This window comes from Acinonyx jubatus, chromosome A1 (assembly GCF_027475565.1).
Source record: "Acinonyx jubatus isolate Ajub_Pintada_27869175 chromosome A1, VMU_Ajub_asm_v1.0, whole genome shotgun sequence".
NCBI lineage: Eukaryota > Metazoa > Chordata > Mammalia > Carnivora > Felidae > Acinonyx > Acinonyx jubatus.
In genome coordinates, this window is record NC_069380.1 from 220,842,599 (window position 1) to 220,856,883 (window position 14,285).

General features: G+C 41.0%; 1 pseudogene; it reads right to left on the reverse strand.

Moving 5' to 3' along the window:
• Positions 1–915: 915 nt before the first annotated feature.
• LOC106985214 (keratin, type II cytoskeletal 8-like) lies at positions 916–9,338 on the reverse strand (annotated as a pseudogene).
• Between the last annotated feature and the right edge of the window lie 4,947 nt (positions 9,339–14,285).

The following is a 14,285-nucleotide window of genomic DNA, read 5'->3' on the forward strand; positions in this document are numbered from 1 at the left end:
CACCTCTACCACAAAAACAAAGCCTGTTAAAAATCATCAATTCTGAAATTCTCAGTTTCAAGAAGTAACTATGGACTGCATTGAGAAATCTACATTCCATTCCTAGCTAAATTTCTGCTTTCCTGATCGGCATCACGGGTCAGTCATTCTTTCTGATCAGAAACTATCCTAATAGTTCTCTCTGAACCTAAAATAGAAAGAGATTTAACATTTTTAATATCATCAAAAAACATATAACTTTCATTCTTCTTAAACTGAATACTTTCATAATTTTCCATATAAAGAATCTTCAAGGTTACATTGCATAAGGTTCTTCAGGGGGGGAAATAATCTATTATATACATTTTTATAGTTTATATTGCTCTTATCTTTTTCATGACTATAATATTAGAGTTAAATTTATGTAATTAATCCAACCACATAGGGTTTTTTTCTATTTAATTATGCCATGAAACATTTTAGGTTTAAGAGTATTGTTATGATTTAAAAACCGATTAAGAACTTTACTTTTCAAAAATCATTAAATATTGATTCAGAAATATCTCTACATCTAAGGAAATTTTGCTTTTCAAATTGATACATAATCAAATTTTGCCATAAAAAGCATACTATGACACATTGAGTCATGCCCTAGCTTCCATTTGGAAGGTAACCTTGGAGGGAAAAATTGGAGGTTGATGTTGGCAGAAGCATCTTAGACTTTAATTGGAAAAAGACATTTGAATTGGCTTTTAGTTGGCGGCATTGGCAAGAGGGGTACCCAGGGCAATAGACTCCCCACAAGTGGAGGCTGAGGGCTGAGGCTGAGCCCCAGGTGGACCTCCTTTTCCCAACGCACCCCTGCATACCTCCTTCCCCCCAAAGCTCTATGGCATGTCCAGGAACAGGGAGGATGGGAGGGACCACAGTGACTATTCACCTGGACAGAATATCACATGACTCGGATACCGGCTTCCCATCGTGGGTCTCTATCTTCTTCACAGCCACAGCCTGGAAGGAGCTGTCATAGCTGAAGGAACTGGAGACCCTGCCAGGGCCGGTCTGGAAGGAGCTCAGTCTATAGGTGAGTCCAGGGCTCATGAGGCCCCGGTAGGCTGAGCCCAGCCCACCTCGGTAGCCGCTAGTCTGGTCATAGTATGAACCCTCATGTTCTTCCAGACTCCAGCAGGGTCTCTTCTCCGGCCAGCAGCTTGCAACAGGTGACGATCTTGATGTCCAGGGCCAGCTTGATGTTCATGAACTCCTGGCACTGGCACGGCTGCCCGGCCAGGTCCTGCTTGGCTCAAGGCAGGGTGGACTCCAATTTGGCCAGCTTGGCATCGGCATCCTTGAACCTATGGTGCTCCGCATCGGTGATGACTGCCTCCGGGGAAGCCCTCTGGTCCTTGAGGCCCTCCACGTCAGCCTGGAGTTGATGGGTATTTTCGTTCATCTCGGAAATCTCTGTCCTCGTGCAGTGAAGGTCGTGTCCGTTTGTCCCAGCCACCGTCTGCAGCTCCCCACTCTTGACCTGGGGCATGGTCTCAGCCTCAGCTGCAATTGTTTTTATGATATTTCAGTATGCTGGGTTATTTCAATACAATCATTTTAGGAATCAGAATATTTATCACAAATATCAATGAGCAAATATTAAAGAAAAAGAAAAAAAACTTCTCCAAAGCTGAAAAAAAAAGTTCATCCCCACCTTGCACCAGTTCTAACAGTAGATTGGTGTTATTAAACCAGTTATGATGGATATTTAATAGGCCTGAGCCAAAATGTACTGCATTTAGAATATATTGTTGGATTTGGTTGCCAGGAGTTTTAGAGTTTATTTTCACATTTGTTCATGAGTGTTATTATACTGTAATTATCTTATTTCAAACTGTCTTTTTAGTTTCTGGCGTAAACGCTTTTGCTAGCTTTATAAAGTGACAGGAGCATGATTTCTCTTTTTCAGCTATCCAGAAGGACTTGTAAAATATTGGAATTACTTTTACCTTAAATGATTGATAAAACTCAGTGATGAGGTCATCTAAGCTGTATGTGTGTGTTTGATTACTGCTACAATTTCTTTAATTGCCATAGGCTTATCATATTCAGGTTTTTTATTTCTTTTTTTATGTGTTTCTGAAGGTGTTTTTTAAGTAGATATGTGTCTGTTATATCTACATGTTCAAATGCTGGCATAATTTGTTTCTATTGTTTTTTTTTTTTTATTTCTGACTTACTTGTTCTTCTTCTCTGTCTCTGTCTCTCTCTTTGTCTCTCTGTCTCTTATCTCATAAAAAGTACTATTATCTTATAAATTCACCTGAATTTCCTATGTTGAAAAGATATATAAGGAGGATATTAGCCAACATGTTTTCATTTTGTAGAAAGTTGTGAGAAAATGGGATAAAGAATAAAATAAAATTTGAGAATAAAAGGTAGATTAAAAACTCATATAAATTGTTAATCCTATAAATAGACAAATAGATGATAGATTAGATAAATAGATAAATAAAATTTTAAGTGTAACAAACTTGACGTTAGAGTAATGTAGTTATAAGCTACTTTAAATCAGAATTTTTTGACAATTAGCTTTACTTACTAAGATGATTACGTACATTTATGTGGAACTCACTCCTGTATCATAAAAACTTTAGCAAAGATAAATACATTTTTAAATAAATCCTATTATTAATCTTTGAAGTTTATCTTTCCATATATTAAGTTGGAGATACTTTCATTTAGGTAAAAATAGATATTTACACCAGCTTCTCAGTAGGAATAGACCTAGGGCTAGAATAAGGACTCCGTGTTACCTGATGATCAGGAATGTGCTAGAATTCCACTGGGTCATGAAGATCATTTTAACTCTTCTGGGGATTGGCTTCGTTTTCTTTTAACTTCTTTATTTTTATGACTAGCATAAATCAGGAGGGGTAGAGGGTGAAAAACATGACTTTCTGTTTAGCATCAGTTAATCATTCAAAATCATTTTGTTCCATTTTCTTCAGGCAATGAGAAGCCTGAAACAAATGTAATGTTTTCCACCAAGCTACATTTATTGAGTAGTTGAAATGATTGACAGCTCAAAAAAAAACTCCTTTCAAAAATAGTAATTAACAGCAGCAACCCTTCCAAACAGACTATCTTCTGTCAACAAGCATCACAAAAAGGCATCCCAAACTTGAAATGATGGTGGCAGGTAAGCAAGATATGTAAGCCAGAGCAAGCAAGGCACTTTAGCTCTCAAATTTTAGTGAGGGAGAAAACACATTTTGAGATTTCCTTGAGAAATAGCAAAGCCTTAAAAGAAAATGTTATTAAAAGAAAATTTAGAGATGATTCTCAATATATATGAGATGGCTTTGCTCAAAATACTGTATTCTATCTTATCGAATTATTTCAAAAGAAATAATGAAAAAAGTTTCCTTTTGTCTGAAGACTTTGTCCCCATGTTATTGGCTTTCCTTATTCTTACCCTTCTTTTTCTTTGGGATTGGCCAAGATGTCTGTTGCCTGCAAGGGTCTATTTTACTAAGGTTTTCATCATTTTGTTTTTCAATATACTGTCGTATGGATAAAACTGTCTTATTTCCATGTGCCCTTACAATCATTAGAATTTAGGAAACAAATTTATTTTTTGTGTGTGTGTTAAAAAAAGTGCTTTCTCTTTCTATTAGGACAACTTGTTACTGAACTGAATGCTTACCCTTTGAAAATACAAGTTAAACTGGTCTTTATTTACAAGGCTGTTTAAATGATGCATGGTATTACATATTGGAGTTTGTGGTGAGAATTAATTGCATGCTTCTAAATATGTGATTGCTTTATCATTTTCACTCCTGTAAAAATGAGATGTTGATTTTTACCAAATTTCCCTTGACATTAAATCTTTAGCATAAATGAATATAATTGTTTCTCATCTAATAGAGCTAACTCTATAATACCCAAGACACCCTTTGGTGTTAAAATAATGCGATCTAGTGAACTTGGCCTAACACCTCTTTTCTTCAGTAAACTATGACAAACTTAAGTTTTGGTGTAAGTAGGCTGTTTCAATTTCTTTCTCTTCTTTCAGTATTTTGCTGTAGTTGCTGAATAGTTTCTTAGCAAGGGAAGAAAAAGGATTAACTTGACTAAAACCCAGTTAAAATGCAAATGAAATGAATTTCTGGGCAATAAAGCATGCATTAAGCTGGAACTCTAATGAACATAATAGTAAAAAGTCCCCGGAATATTTTATGCACCTCTATCTATTTCATCTTTATGCTCATCTAGATGTAAGTCTTCCGATAATTTTAGAGGTTTTGCATTTCTGCTTGCCACAAACATGATTAACAGCTTTATTGCTCCGTTTTCTCCAGAGAGGGCTTCAAACCTACTTAATTTCACTCTCTTGAAACCAAATCACGAAGCCCAAAAAGATTTTTATCTGATATCTAAGATTTATGCTTATTTCATAGGGATTACTGAAGTTCAATATTCATGGCCGCATGTAATATAAAATGGCTAAGTACAGTTAGGAGGCTTTGGTATTTGTTTTGCAATGAAATATTTAAAACAAAACAGATTCAATGTTTGTGTTATGGCGGTGTGTTAATTATTAGGTTAGAGATAAGAGGGAATGGTTTCTTCACAGAAATAGAGATACAAGTTTCTCTTATCAGCCTGAAGATAGAGGATAGCCTATTCAGGAGGACTGGAGAGGAGAGTCATTTTGGTGATGGATTTTGCTGAGTCAGGTATCCCTTTTGTTGAGCTAAGCCAGTGTTTAAGCCAATGTAACTGGGTCATTTCTTTTACCTTGTTAGACCTATTCACATTTTGCTCAACAGCATTTTAAAAATTCAGAGGATTTTAACATATTATCCTGTAAAATAATTGTATAATCTGTTATTATAATAGATCATAAAAGAGTATGGTCATTATAGAGTAAGTACTATTCCAGAATCATAAAATGTTAATAAGTGTTCAAGGTCAAGAAAATATAGGGTAGGTTGAGAGTTAAGTCTATAGAAGCTGGTACATTATGAGTTGAAATAGCTGCAAAAGATTCATGAAGTCTATTCTATGCCAAGAACAGTATCCCTGAAACTAATTTAAATGATTAGTTTTACTTTTTTCATGTTCATCCGTTAGAAAGCATATGGTATAGCCTCAATGATTATAGCAATAAAAAAGGACCATTTGCTAGTCATGGCAATGTTGTGACTATGAGATGTAAAGTCAAATATAACAAAAGAAAAGCAGTCTTAAAAACTAAAAGCCATGGAAATGTATTATTTAGTGTACAATATGCTTTTGATATTGGAAGAAGATATTTTGGCCTCAACTATATGTTTGTACATATATACATACACTCACGTACACACACACACACACACACACACACACTCACACACACATACATGCGTATAATTACGAGCAGCAATTGAGTTATTGAGTAGGTGGCCCTATCTAGTTATCCTAGTTGATAGACTATCTTTGGACTCTTTTTTTTTTCCCTAAAAGCCAGAATATTAACTTTGCCAACTACTCTGTGAATGAAAGATCCTTCATCAAGTATATGCTCTGTCCTCCAGGAAGTACAAAGTGCAGTGCTGCCTGGTGACTCAGAAAGCACTTTAAATAGCTGAGGAAATGTAACGCTTTTACTGTCCTATTTAAATTATTCTTTCTACAGTTAAAATTGAGCTGTTATTCTATCATAAAATATGTACCTATATACTCATTTACATTCATAGAGTCGTGGAGTTCTTAATCTTAGCTTCCCTGAAACAATTAATTCCATTCCAGTCATGCTCTGGGTATCGCTCCTTCCTGCTGTCCCTATCTGGCTCCACCTCTGCATTCTTTTCAAGTTCTTTCCTATTATTAAAGAGAATAGACATAACATGAATATGCACTTACTGTGCTTATCTGAGGCAACAGTGCTTTGTCTCCATGAAGTGTTTCTTTTCCTAATTTGTAATGCAGTGTTTCTCCATTATGGTAATCCACTATTTCAGTCATTAGTGGCGGTGGTTGACAGTCTACATTCTTGGAGAACTGTGTAGATGGATTATTGGCTCTGACCCAAGAAGGTTAAGTCACTTGACTAAACACCACCATTATCATTTGGCTGTCTAACACGTTGCCCTCTCACATCCACGCATATATACCATTACCCCCGATTTGTTACAAAACTTCTACCCTTCATTCAGGAAGATACTCTTCTAGTAAACTTTCAATCAAGGTGTCAGCAACATGGCTGCTATCACATTCCTCTGTGATCAATCAGGGATGAGCACATGATCGGGCAGCCTGAACAAACCCATCCTGGCAACTATTCTACTACAAAGAGAAGGGATAATTTTATTTTTGTTTTGATGTAATTTATTGGTATAATTCTACATCAGAGTAAGAGGTCTTTGTTTTCATACTTTGTTTGTTGTTTTTTGTTTTTGTTTTTTTTTTTTTTTAAATACCATAAAACACACTGCTGGTTTGTAAGCCCCTAGGAAATTTCCCAGGTATAATGTGAAACAGGCACTGTATTCAGAGGGCACAGAGAGACTGAAGAAAGAGGTAGGCTCCTACATGTGGGTAGGTAGCAGGTTTAGCCAGCAAGGCAACTTACATATGTGACTTGTCTTGGGTGGCAGCAAGATGGGTGGATTTCTGCACCTGCCTTCCAAATCTTAAAAGTTTAAATAGAAGTCTTAACTGGATTCAGTCACATATACTGTTCATATGGCCTTCCTGTCACATTACTATCTCAAGGCCATGTCTGTGGAGCACTTTTCTGGGGGCAAGGAAGGCAAGCATAACTCACATTCCAAGGATAAGGACAGGGGTGGGTGGTCCCCAGTTGCTCTAGGCCAGCTCCAGGGTCAAATGGCTGCCATTTCCCCTTAATCTTCTTCAACAATCCACCTTCCCACTCCCTTGTGACTGGCTCTTAAAATTCCACCAGCTCCCTTTTCTAAAATGCACCCTGAGTGGCCAGCAAGGGGTTTCCTTAGTGTGGAGGTAGCTATCTGGCTGCATTGGAGGCAGATGCTACAGCAGTTATACAGGCACATGCAAAAGAAAACACAGATTAAGACAATGATTTCCAAAAGTAGTGACAGCGTCTTCAACCAAGATCCGGCATCTGAACCACAGATTTATTCTAGTTCCCTGGGCTGGGGGTGGGATCAGTCATGGCATTCACCTGTGTCTTTATGTGATTTTAAAAAAATAATACATTAACAGGCTCATCATGTATAAACACACAACATTCTGTTAGGATGATGGCATGGGTGTCGTTTTGTGAGCCCATCCCGTTTTGGGGGACAGCTTTTCTCACTAGAAACATTTCAGTGTTCAACAAGGACAGACTTTGTTGGCTATTACTCAAGGCTTGATGAGTAAATTTGGTAAGGATTCCTGTCTGTGCTCTATCATCCTCTAAACAAATGGAGGAAACAAAGATGATGGCCAGATGATCATACCAGTGAAACACAGAATGTGCCTACCTGGCTCTAAGGAGAAAGTTTGGCAGCTGTTCTTACCATGGGGCAAATTCACCTTTGTGCCTAGGAAAAAAAACCAGGGTGTGATGGACCAGCTGCCCAGGTGAAAGCCACATTTTGTGCCGCATAATAACTGGATTCCATTTAGTGCTACCTAATAAATACCTAGGCAGTGTAACCAGTCAGTGCCAAATCAGTCGCTCTCCCTTAATGTGACAGAATGATGCACAGTTTCAGTGGTACCTGGTATCCTGTCCCATGTTTCTGGTACAGTTGGGCTGAATCTGTTGAGAGGGATTTTTCTGTTCCCAACATAGGAATACCCAGGTGCCCAAATATCCATGACATGGAATCAGCCATTCCCAAACATGAGTATAGCCACTCACGGCTCCAAGGGTGTATTTCCAGCACCTTTTTGACCAGCAGTTTGGTGGACCATCTATATAGTTTGTCTGGCAGAAAAACAACACTCATGCCCAGTATTATTAATACTATGTCCTACAGGCTATGTTTCTAGATCATTATTGGTAATATCAGATGAACTAAGAGTACTAGTCCTGGTTTATTCTGTAATGCACTGCTTAAGGGCCTTCCGGTCCCTTAACTAGAGAGGCGATGCCCACCATGGCCATCCTGAGGAGCTGTAGAGAAGCAACAGTTGCCCACATACCCAGCAGGTCGATAGATCTCTTTATTGGGCATATGAGTGGACCCACTGTGAAAATGTATTTCCATCAGGCGGTGGGACATCACAGGAACAGCCAAAGTCTAAGGCCAGAAAGACACATTTGATTGAATCTTATATGGGAAACTCTTCCCCTTCTATAAGAATGACACTCATGGCCTGATTTTTAGAGATAATGCGGCTGGCTGCAGCTTTAGGAATTTGACCCAATTGTTCATACCAACAATGTTGGCCAGCGGGAGGCAGCACTGTCAGGCATGAAGAGATGGACTGGGGACAGGATATGCCAGACCAGTACCCCACCTTCTCCTCTCTTTCGATGGTGCATATTTTATTTCAAGTATAGTGTGTTTCAACAGGTCTGGCTTGCAGCAGGATAAAAACATGCCAGTGGGGACTGAGTAGCTCTCTCTAGGGGTTGAGAGTAACTCACCCAACCAGGCGGGACATCCCATTGCAAGTGCCAGTCTACAATTCCTTTTCCAGGTGTGATGAGATTTGGTGCTCTGGGCAGCATAGCAGTGTGGATTCATGGTGAGGATTGAGACGGTGGCTGTTCCCTGTGTCTTCCATACCTTTATGATGCTATGTGCTTCAAAGGGTCCCCAGTTTGGCATAGGGGGCAAACAGGCCCTACTAGTTCATCATTCAAAGGTAGTAAAGCCTAGGACAGTACTTTTGTCCACCTGGCCAAGGTGGCTTTACCAGTTAACGATTTAATTTCCTTCTTTAATATTCCATTCTTCCTTTCTACCAGCCCTGCTGCTTGTGGGTTATACGAGAGATAGAACTGCCTCTATGGCATGCTGTTTTACCTAGTCTTGACCTTTGAAATGTGATTCCTAATCACTATTTATTTTACGAAGGTTATCCATATACAGTACTCAGTTTCTTTAATCTCCTAATGGTAGCAGGTAGTTTGCATAGTGGCAGGGGAAACCTCAGGGTAGGTCAGATGTAGTGTCCACACCGGCCGAGGAATATTCAGAAACCTCACTGAGAGGGAAGGGGCCAATATAATCACTTTGCCAATACCTCACCAGCTGGGAACTCTGATGAACAGCCCCAGGTTCTTTTGGCAGTTGCCTCGGGCATTGTTTAGAATACACAGCACGTGCTGTTACTGCACTAACCAAGTCACTGTACTTCAAGGGCGATCCAACATCTTTGGCAATATGCCATCTCATGTGGGCACTGTGATGGCTACTCTTTCTATCCATCCAATCTGCTATGTCTACTTAAAGGTCAGTAGATAGAGCTTATACTTGAGTTAAGGATCAGCTTCCTAATATAAACAGGGGATGTCCAGTGCCTTATGAGCTGGGACATGAAAAACAATGAGGACTACCTTAGTCTCTTGCAGATGGACCCATACGTCTTTCCACATATCTTGCCCCAATGAATGATCATCCACTCCTCAGCTTTCTATTTTCTAAGCCTGATGGCTAATCCTTTTAGAACAGCCTAACTCTCAGTGTGTAAGGTTAACAGCCAGGCATTATGAGTGATCACCGGCCACACTGCTCTGAGCTCAGCCCGTTGGCTGCTGCACTGGCTGCTATATGAGAGGCTCTACATAAAGAAGTACTGTGCACACTGCTAGAAATTCTTGCTCTATCAAGGCCTAGGGTTTCTGCTCCCTTCCGGAGCTGAGACCAAAGTCCCAGGGGCCCTCTCCCCTTTCGTTGTTTCTGCCACTGTGCCCAACCCATACTTTCTGGAGTCACAGAAACATCTAACCCAAATGGCATCCTTGCCTAGGATGTGTCCAGAGCTTTAATCTACTCGGTTAATATTTTTCTCTTCTCTGAGCTGGTTTCCTGCGCTGATCCTCAGTCCTATATGTGCCCTTTCTTTGCAAGGTGGCATAGGGATGTGGGCACTGTACCAGGTGGGCATTACAGTTCTCCCAAGTTTGAAAATCCCCACAAAGGCTTGCACTTATTTCACATTCTTAGGGGTTGGACTGGCTTGCACTTTATCAGTCACAGCTTCTGGGACAAACAAAACTTCCTGGTGGTGTCTGGGCCTTGAATTTCCTGTGGGCTCACTGACCATCCTCTCCCTTTCAGATGTTCCGGGAAAGCCTGAAAGGTATCCTGTGGCATAAGCCATTCTTTACATGTTAAACATTATATTGTCAGTGTAATGGGTCCACATTTTACTGATGTGGGGACAGAGAACAGAGATAGGTGTCAGGCTGCCATCTCATGACATATGGTGGAGCTATGCAGGTAACCTTGGGGGAGCACCCAAAAGGCTCACTGCTGCTCTCCCATGTGAAGACAAATTGATCTTGTGACCCCGTGCATAATGGAAAAGACATTTGTTGAGTCCAGCACAACATGGTTCACTCCTGGGACCATGACCAACATAGCTAAGATGGTGGCAATGTCAGGCGAGGCCACATAGATGCGGGGGAGTGGAATTACCTTGTTTAGTTCCTGGTAGTCCGCTGTCATCCACCATGAGCTTCCTGGGTCTTTTTAATCATCCAGACCAGGTTGTTGCAGTTCTTGGACACTTCCCCTTGTCTCCTGATATGTCCCCCAGACCCTTTATATTATTTGACAGGGTTACTGGGTTCCAGTTGGTTCTCCCCCTCAGCACTGGCCTCATTACTCTAACCCGCAGGTGCAGTTCACCAACAGAAGTTTTTAGAGTTTGATCTTGTAGGATATCAATGTCCAATATGTTCTCTGTTACTGCAGAGATTTAAAAAAAACACACACATTACCAGCGAGGTATGCCCAATTTTCAGTGTCAAAAGGACCTTGCTAGCCATAACTTTGTCTTCTTTCCACTGATGGCTCTGAGGGGGCCAGAAAACTTCTGAAGGTTACTCTGTATTAGAGTACATTCAGCCCCGGTCTCCACCACTGCTATTACTTTTTATTTCTTAAGGACCGTAAATAGTGACTTCACCATAAGGCCTCTGATCATCTCCAATGGCCCTCACTTGGAGACAATCTTGGCCTGCATTCTATACTCTGGATGTGGGAGACACCCACCCTGGATAGGACTATGTCCCTGGGGCTTCTGCTGGAGCAGGTGGGACTTCAGGGATGACAGGGGCAGGTGAGGATGATCAGACTATATTTCAGGCATTAAGACTTTCCACAGGCCAACCAACATAGTGTTAGGTTTTCAGACTATCTGTTCAGCAATATTCCTCAGGAATGAGATCATGCCAGATTTGCTTCTGGGTTATTCTTGCTAGATCCTTCACAGCCAGTTGGGATAGTCCTTTGGATTTCTGAGCTTCCTCCTTTTCTCTAGCCTTTACCACAGCCCACATCTATTGCCCCAGATCAGCAATGGATTGCCCAACATCCCACAGTTGTTTTGTCCCATAACCGAGCTTAGCGTGGATATCAGTGTCTTATAGCAGGTGATGAGGGTAGACTGGAGAATCTTGGCTCTCATTCTTGTAAGGAATGTGACTCAATCAGGGCCTTCAAAGGCAGGAGCTTAGACTGTCTTTCTCACTCCCAGCTCCCCAAGAATTTGCTACACTGACTCTATGAATTTATAGGGTCCAACTTGCCCAAGGTGATCCCCTTCATTGGGCCAAGGCTTCCTCCTGGAAAGAATGATCGGATCTATATGGGAATAAGGACCTTGACGTCACCAGGCACCATGGAGGTGCTGCCAGAGGGCAGAGTGTGTGGTGATGTTGCTCATTTTCTCTGCTTCCTTGCTCAGTCAGAGAAATATTACCACCTCCCATATCCCATAGCAGCACCAATCACACTGTTAAAATTTCCCTGGCCTTTTACTGGGACATGGCAGCTGTGTGAATAAGCTCAAGGGAGTATATTCCCTCATTCTGGATGTTTCCTGAACTGGGGGCTGTATTGCTAGCGGGGGTTGCTTTTGCTGTGCTTTTGCTTTCCTTTGTATCAGGGGTCTGGTAACATGGGGTGCTCTGTCAACTTCACTGTCAATCACCATAAGCCCCTCTGCTTCTTTCTCATCACTCTCCCCAGGATTCCACTTCTTAGCATCTCAATCAGGCTTAGTCACAAGGGCCCAAGTCTCAGTCCATGGCAGTTTGAACCCTTCTAGCTTGGCAAAATGGCATGCTAAGTTCTCTAACTCACTATCCTGCTCTCCCACCTTGTCTTCCAGCCCCAGAGTCATCAGGTGTGTGGACATCTTATGTTTTCGTTTTTTGTTTTTTTTTCCTTTGCTAAATGTAACTCATTTTTAAACTTCTTTATATGAGCTTCAGCCTCCATTTGGGCATTGGTGGCCAGTCGAACCGCCCACAGTAGAAGATAGCCCAACCCATGGCCATGTGCTTTCATTCCCTGACTCAGTGCACTTCTTCCAGCAAGTGAATTAGACCAGCTGGTGTTTCAGGCATCCTTGTACTTACACCAAGATCCACACATATCTGATATACAGACCACCCCTCCCCACATAGAAGTTAATGGTCAACTTGGTATTTGCCCCATGGATGGAGGAAACATCCTTCTCTAAGTACAGTTTTTCTTCCAGATTTCTAACTCAAGCTTCAGCCTCTAGTTGGGCATAGGTGGGTGTTGACCTCCCCATTGTACAGGTGAGCCCACTGTGGCAGCCATGCATTTCTCTTCTTTGCTGCAGTGTGCTGTGTGTAGTTCTTCCAACAATTGCATCAGACCAGCTGGTGTTTTCAGGGTGTTCCCATACTCACGTCGTGGTCCACAAACATCTGATGTAGGGGCCACCCTTTCCATGAGGAGGCCAATGGCCAACTCAGACTCTCCCCCACAGATGCCACATTCCCAAAGCCCATTTCTTTGATCTCCTGGCCAGCTTGCCACATGTTGTTTTGCAAGTTCCTAGGGAACTTCCCAGGCATATTCTGAAACTGACCCTGTATCCAGAGGGCAGGGAGAGGCTGAAGAAAGAGAAAGGCTACTCCAGATCGGTAGGTGGCAGGTTGAATAAGTAAGGAAACTTACATAGGAGGCTTGTCTGGAGTAGCTGCAAGATGAGTACATTACTACCCTCACACCAGAATCTTAAAAACATTTATAGAGGGACCTTAACTGGTTCAGGCGCATATGCCATCCATATGTCTCAATGCTACTTCCCTATTTCAAGGCTATGTCCTTGGAGGAAATTCTGGGAGCAGAGAAGGCCAGCCGAACCCACATTCTAAGGACAGGGAGGGGGTGAAGAGCCTCTGATTGCCCAGGTCCAGCTAGCCAGTCAACTCGTGGTCATGTCCTCTCAATGACCTCCTCTAACAATATATTTTTATTTAACAATGTACCTGTTATGCCTTGGAAGGCTACTTTGGCATAAGAAGGAGTATACGTTATGATACAATTATGAACATAAAAATTAATGCACATAGTTTGAAACAAAATATATCTCAAGGAGAGCATAGGAATGTATTCAATTAGAGACTTTTCTCATAAAAGGGTGAAACATTACTTAAAATTAAGATATGGATCATTCTTTCAATTAAAAAAAAATAGAGAGGTAGTTGTAACAGTTTGATAAATTCACTGTGTTCCTAATAACGTTTTCCTTGCAGCACATTACTTTCCAGGTATTTGAGATTTTGAATGAACACTAGATGTATTTAAGCCAATTGTTTCGGACTTGATTACACTGGCTAAAATAAACGTTAACTGGAATAGATTACAAATATTATAGCGACAACAACTTATCATCCTGGTGACTTGACTCGTAAAAAAATTTTAATCCATATAATTCTTCTATAGCTAATAGGAGTAAGCCAAATTTAATTTAGACATCCTTTTTTCAAATATCTGATACAACTTATCATGTTAATATATGCTTATTATGCTAATATATGGGATATAAGGCCTAAGAAATATATTTAACTCAAGATCCCTTATGCAGCAATAACGTGCAATGAGGGAGGAATGACATAGCCATTAAAAATAGGAAGCGTGCATATCCCCAACAGCCTCGTGTGAAAAGAGTTTGTCTGTGAGTCCCTAAGCTGCTTACTGTGTTCTCATGGCCTGCACTCTGGCTGCCGTATACTTTCTTCCTAAAGCCACCTGTGGATGACCCCTCACGCACAGCCCCCCGCATATACCCATCGAGCCACCTGCTGCCAGTGGCAGGGACACTTCCCATAATACACAGGCTCGGGGCCCCACCAT